The 6,615-nt window shown below is 37.2% G+C and overlaps 1 protein-coding gene and 1 pseudogene across 1 annotated transcript in view; both read left to right on the top strand.

Annotated features, from left to right (window-relative positions):
- DERA (deoxyribose-phosphate aldolase (putative)) overlaps positions 1–6,615 on the top strand; it is a 118,655-nt gene that overhangs the window by 85,286 nt on the left and 26,754 nt on the right. The gene's annotated exons all lie outside the window — the stretch shown is intronic.
- LOC102814600 lies at positions 3,951–4,824 on the top strand (annotated as a pseudogene).

Here is a 6,615-nt window from a genome sequence, read left to right as displayed (position 1 = left end):
CATCTTTCTGATAGTCTCTGCTTTCCTACAAAGTAGAAGTGTTTTTTTCTTTAAAGTAGTTGTATCAAGACTTTGAGTTAAAGAATGGCATGAATAAACCAGTCTTATCTGTCCATCTCGTCTTACAACATTTGTTTGGTACTCAAACTTAAAATTATTTTTGTGCTCTTTAATTTATGTGAATTAAATTTAAAAAATTAAAAGTTGAGCACAGTGCTGGCAAACAGGAAGTTACCTTGCAAAATGTGCCCTTTGGACATTTAAATGAATATACATTTTTTGTTTTGTATGCACACATCAAATATTTTTGCTTTGTTCATTTGAGGAAAATAAGATGTAAAAGAGGAGCCACAAGTGGAAGCAGAATAACTGTTGTTACAGGGAGGGGAGGTAATCAATGAAAAGAAACAAAATGTATAATTAGTTGAAAGTTAAAAAAGAAAAGAAACAACCTGTGATAGTTGCAGAGTAAGGGGGAGGCAAAATTATTCCTGGGTTAGAAGGTAGACCAGTGTCAACATGGGTGATAGGGCAGGCAACATACAACAAGAAGTAGGAAAGATGAAGGTAGTGGGAGGCATGGGAATGTAACATTCAAGTGAATAGAGGTGAATACTGCTAACTGTTGGTACATGGAAGGGATTGCAATCATTGTAATGAAGTAAAGTATATGATTTGTTGAACGTAAAACTGATGATCTACCCTGTAAAGTTTCAATTCCCAATAAAAATTTAAAGTAAATAAATAAAATTAAAAAGTTGAGTACTTTTAAACTAGAATAATTTATAATATTCATAACAGAAGTATAAGTGGATTTCTAGAATAAGTTGGCACTGTTAACTATTTCCAACCCAGTTTTCTAAATGCTTTTTTACTCGATAAGTTATCATTATGAACCCTATTTTCTCCTTTTTGGTAATAAACTTAGTAGCTGATTTTTCTTTCTTTCTTTCCCTTCACTAAGGTTTTTACATTTTTAAGTTACCCATGTAATCACTTTGGATTTTGACATATAATAACTCTTGTGAAATAGCTCAGAGAAATTATATCTATGACAAAGAGTGCTGTAACATGTACTTTAGGGGAAGGAAATAAATGCCAAACTCAAAGCAATTATACAGTCAGTATTAAAAACATTAAATATGTATCAAAAATTTTAAATGCAGGTTTAAAAGGAAGGCAGGTAAAGACCTAACTTTGACACTATATATGTTAAGAAACTATTTATATTCTGTTTTTCTGGTGGGGGTAAATCTCCAAAAGACGATTGGGCATTTAGTAAAAAATATTAGTTTTGAAATAGGAAGTTCTGTGAGAGACAGATAAAACCTCTGTATTAAGAATATAGTGTAAGCTGCTTGTCTGAAATATGCATTATTACAGTGTGGTCATATGTAATTCCTATTTAAGAGTTTTGGAAAAAGAACCCATAGCCCTTCTGCTTTGAGGGAATTACAGCATATGAGTGTATATATTAGAAAGGCAATGCACTGAAAACAAAAGGTATGTGTGATACCCAGGGAGATCTTAGATGAGTTCTGACTAATATGTGAAAGGAAACCAGTTTGCAGCCATGTTGTTGTTGTTAAGTGCCATCCAGGTGACTCTGACTCATAAGTGACCCTTTGTAGGGTTTCCAAGGAGCGACTGGTGGGTTTGAATTGCTGACCTTGTGGTTAGCACCACACCAGGACTCTGCTTGCCATCATATTCTGTTTTATTTCTAGATTTTCTCAAAGTGTAGATCAAGACTGTTCTTCCTGCTCAGTTCCCAAACTTCCTTTTTCTTCCTTTCTCCTTACCTTGTGGGTTTTCTGGAATCTGTGAATGATTCTAATAGCCTACTGATGTACAACATGACCTGGCCAACATTTGTGGTGACACTTTCTGATTACCCTTGTCCATAGATGAAATTTTTTAGGCTGTGTAATTTTCTCCTTTGCCAGCATCTCCCTCTTTTGTTGAGGAATCAAGGTCTCTGGTGATGGCTGAATGGAAAGGAATAAAGATAAAAATGAAAGAAAGTGCAAGGAGTTGAAAAATAGAGACAGAATTTTAACTTGAAAATTGTTTGTGAACAGAGGGAGCGGCAGCATTGTCTTCCTAAGTGGTTGGTAAGTGGTAGCTGCAATAACCCAGATGTCTAACCTGAGAGCACCACATGGTAAATGCTTTCCATTCAGAGCCCTTTCAGGGTTCACCCATCTATAGATCTGCTAATGAGAAGTGGCTGAACCTTCAGGTACACTGAAACAATCACGTGGAGATAAAATGCCCCTCAAAAAAATTAACACAACTTCTTTTATGAAAGACAGGTCACTGTAAAAAAGTAATTCTACATACTTATCATCAATTGTTGAAAAAAAGATTTATGATGACATTGAAGTATGATAATCTCAAATATGTTCAGCATTGTTTTTAACAGGTTTGTGTTTAAAATTCATAGCACTTTCTAATCCTGATAAAGTAGCCTAATTTTCTAGCTTGCTTTGTTCAGTAAAATGTATTTCTAAATCCATTTTAAGCAGCTATTTCTTCAATTTGAGTAATTTTCTCTCAAGTTAATAGATTCCACACAAGCATACCTAACTTTTAATGTTAATATATACTAGTATATATTCCAAACTCACTATTGACAATAGAACATACAATCAAAATGGAATTCAGTTGTTTAAAGCATATATAGCTTGTTATTTTGTTAAAACGTTTCTTCATTTTACCCCTCTTTGTCAAAGTATAGTGATACCAAATCATATTTTACCTTGTAATAAAGTTCCATTTCCCTTTTCCCTCCCAGCAAGTGTGAAGGAAAAAGAATGTGTTAGATACGGTTATGCCATTTTAAGATAAGATGTCTTTAAAACTACGGTATCAGTAGAGGACATTTGCTTAACATAGTAAATCGCTGTATCAGTAGTTTCAGCTATCGGGAATAACTAAAAAGCAAAGTATTTGTGTTTTTTAGAGGCATTTGGCATTAGTCTTTTGATTTACTGATAGAAGTTTTCATTTTGTATTGTGTCTAAAAAACACTTTAATATTTTATCCAAACTGTTATTTACCTGTGTTTTATTGACTATGTAAAGCCATTTTACTGTATGGATCATAATAAATTGTGGATGACATTGCAAAGAATGGGAGTTCCAAAACATTTCACTGTACTCATGAGGATCATTTATGTAGACCAAGAGGCAATCAGTTGAACAGAACAAGGGGATACTGTGTGATTTAAAATCAGGAAAGGTTTGTGTCAAGATTGTATCCTCTCACCTAGTTACTCAATCTGTATGCTGAGCAAATAATCCCCCCAATACTAGATTGTATAAAGAAGAATGAAGCAACCTGCGATAGTCAGATGATAGAACGTTTCCTGCCGAAAGTGGACTTGAAGCACTTACTGTTGTTGTTAAGTGCTTTTGCGTCTGTTCAACACTTAGCGACCCAGGGAGCAGCTGGTAAGTTTGAACTGCCTGCCTTGTGGTTCAAACCAACCTTGCTGTTCAGTGCTTATCCTACAGCACCACACCAGGATCAAAGACTACATACAGCCTTTACTACAGATTATACCTTAACATAAAACAAAAATCTTCACAACTAGACCAGTAAATAAGCAACAGGGTAAAAAAGAGAAAAGAATGAAGTTGTCAAGGTTTTCATTTTACTTGGATCCACAATCACTGACCATGGAAGCAGCAGCCAAGAAATCAAATAACATATTGCATTGGGTAACTCTGTTGCAAAATAGCCTCTTTAAAGTGTTGAAAAGCTAAGATGTCACCTTGACCATTAAGCTGTGCCTGACTCAGGCCATGGTATTTTCAATTGCCTCCTAGGCATACTAAAGTGGAACTATGAGTAAGGAAGACTTAAAAAGAATTGATGCATTTGAATTATGATATTGAAAAAGACTATTGTATGAGCTGGGACATGGGGAGTCATGGGGCAGCAGGATGGTGAAGCTGAAGGCTGAGCTGATAGAGCAGGTGGCGCAGAACACCAATGCCGTGCAGGACGGAGAGCTGGACCTCCGAGGTTATAAAATTCCTGTCATTGAAAACCTTAGACCAGTTTGATGCTATTGATTTTTCTGACAATGAAATCAGGAAACTAGATGGTTTTCCTCTGTTGAGAAGTCTGAAAACATTATTAGTGAACAACAACAGAATATGCCATATAGGTGAGGGACTTGATCATTCTCTACCTTGTTTTGACAGAACTAATTCTCACCAACAACAGTCTTGTGGAACTGGGGGATCTGAACCCTTTGGCATCTCTCTTATCACTGACTTATCTAAGTAGTCTGAGAAATCCTATAACAAATAAGAAGCATTACAGACTCTATGTCATTTATAAAGTTCCACAAGTCCGAGTGCTGGATTTCCAGAAAGCTAAATTAAAAAGTGTCAGGAAGCAGAGAAAATGTTCAAGGGTAAACGGGGTGTACAACTTGCAAAGGATATTGCCAGGAGAAGCAAAACTTTTAATCCTGGTTCTGGTTTTCCAGCTGACAATTAGAAAGGTGGGCCATCTCCGGGAATGTGGAAGCAATTAAGAACGCTGTAGTAAATGCCTCCATGCTGGCTGAAGTGGAGAGGCTGAAGGGGCTGCTGCAGTCTGGGCAGATACCTGGAAGAGAACGCCAATCAGGGCCCCCCCGACGACGTTGAAGAGGAGATGGAAGCAGACACCATCACCAGTGGGTCCTCAGCACTGTGCCCCGGCCTGTACAGGATGTGGAAGAATGCCATTTTGGATCAGGCATCTTGGTTTTTGAACATGGAACAATTTTATTTGTGTCTGCAAGGTGGATTTCACACATATTGATGAAATGCACAAAACTCTTGCTGGTCATTTTCTAATGTAAATTTTGAAATCTAAATGTCAGTTTTCTACATATAGTAAAATTAATAGGACACTCACTGTGCTCTCAAAAAAAAGACTGCTGAATATACACCCATGCACTTACAGAAGCGTGGACAATCAGTGTTGGAAGAAGTACAGCTAGAATATTTCTTAGAAGCAAGGGTTGTGAGACTTCATTTCACATACTTTGGACTTGTTATCAGGTGGGACCAGTCCCAGGAGAAGGACATCATGCTTCATAAAGTAGAGGGTCAGTGAAAAACAGGAGATGAGATGAATTAAAACAGTGGCTTCAACAAGTGGGCTCAAACATAGCAATGGTTGTGGGGATTGAGGAAGGCACAGAACTGTGCAGGGCTTTTTTCTGTTATGCCTATGAGTACAAGTTGTTATGAGTTGGGACGGACTCAGTGACACCTAACAATAGCATTTATATCTGTACAATTACAGTGTCTGTGACTATATCTGGCATTAGTTTTTGATCATAGTATACCACCCTAATGATCATGAATCTCATTTTTTTATTCTCAGCAATTCCACTGGATTGCTGAAAGAACAGAGAGTGAGGTGATAAATAGACAGGTTTGCTTTTGTTTTTTTTAAAGTTTAGATGACTAGACCAAGAGAAGGAGTCTTGGTGTGAGGCTGTAGGATAAAACATTAGATGAAAGGTTGGTTTGAACCACAGAGTCTATGGTTCAAATTCACCAGCTCCTCCTTAAAATTTTTGTGTTTAGAACTGACAACATGTCTCACTTTGGATTAACTACATTTAAAATGCTGTGTTGCCACATATGGCCAGTGACTACCACATTGGACACTGCAGCCCTAGATAAAATATTTCACAGTATTGACTCAGTGATTCCAAATGGTAAATTTGAGTTGGTCCTAAAAGGCTTAAAAACTAAAATTTCCTCTCTTTGGTTATCTTGAAATCTTGGTGCTGATATCTTTTAAAAAATCTTTTTTAGGAATAAATTATATATGTATTGAAATATTTCTTTTCAGAAGCAATGCTTTGTTGTTGCTGTTGTTAGGTGCCATCAAGTTGGTACTGACTCATAGTGACCCTATGTACAACAGAACTTAACACTGCCCGTTCCTGGCCTAACCTCACAATTGTTGCCATGCTTGAGCCCATTGATGCTGCCACTTTGCCAGTCCACCTCACTGGGGGTCTTGCTCTTTTTCTCTGACCCTCCACATTACAAACGTGATATTCTTCTCTAGTGACTGGCCCCTCCTGACAATATGTCTGATGTATGAGAGACAAAGTTTGGCCATCCTGGCCTCCAAGGAGCGTTCTGGCTATATTTATTCCAACACAGATCTGCTTGTTCCTTTGGCAGCCCATGGTACTTTCAATATTCTCCTCCAAAACCATAACTCAAATGAATCACTTCTTTTGTGGTCTTCCTTAGTCATTGTCCAGCTTTCGCATGCATATGAGGTTATGGAAAATACCATGGTTTGGGTCAGGCGCACCTTAGTCTTCAAACTGACATCTTTGCTCTTCAACACTTTAAAAAGGCCTTGTGCAGCAGATTTGTCTAATGCAATATATCATTTGATTTCTTGACTGCTGCTTCCATGAGTGTTGGCTGATCCAAGAAGAATGAAGTCCTTGACAACTTCAATCTTATTTTCATTGATAAGAATGTTACTTATTGGTCCAGTGGTGAGGATTTTTGTGTTCTTTACATTGAGATGCAATCCATACTGAAGGCTGTGCTCTTTGATCTTCATCAGTAA

This window comes from Chrysochloris asiatica, unplaced genomic scaffold (genome assembly GCF_000296735.1).
Source record: "Chrysochloris asiatica unplaced genomic scaffold, ChrAsi1.0 scaffold00086, whole genome shotgun sequence".
NCBI classification, from domain to species: Eukaryota; Metazoa; Chordata; class Mammalia; order Afrosoricida; family Chrysochloridae; genus Chrysochloris; species Chrysochloris asiatica.
Note: the sequence above shows the minus strand (reverse complement) of the source record. Positions and strands in the feature narration are given on the sequence as shown.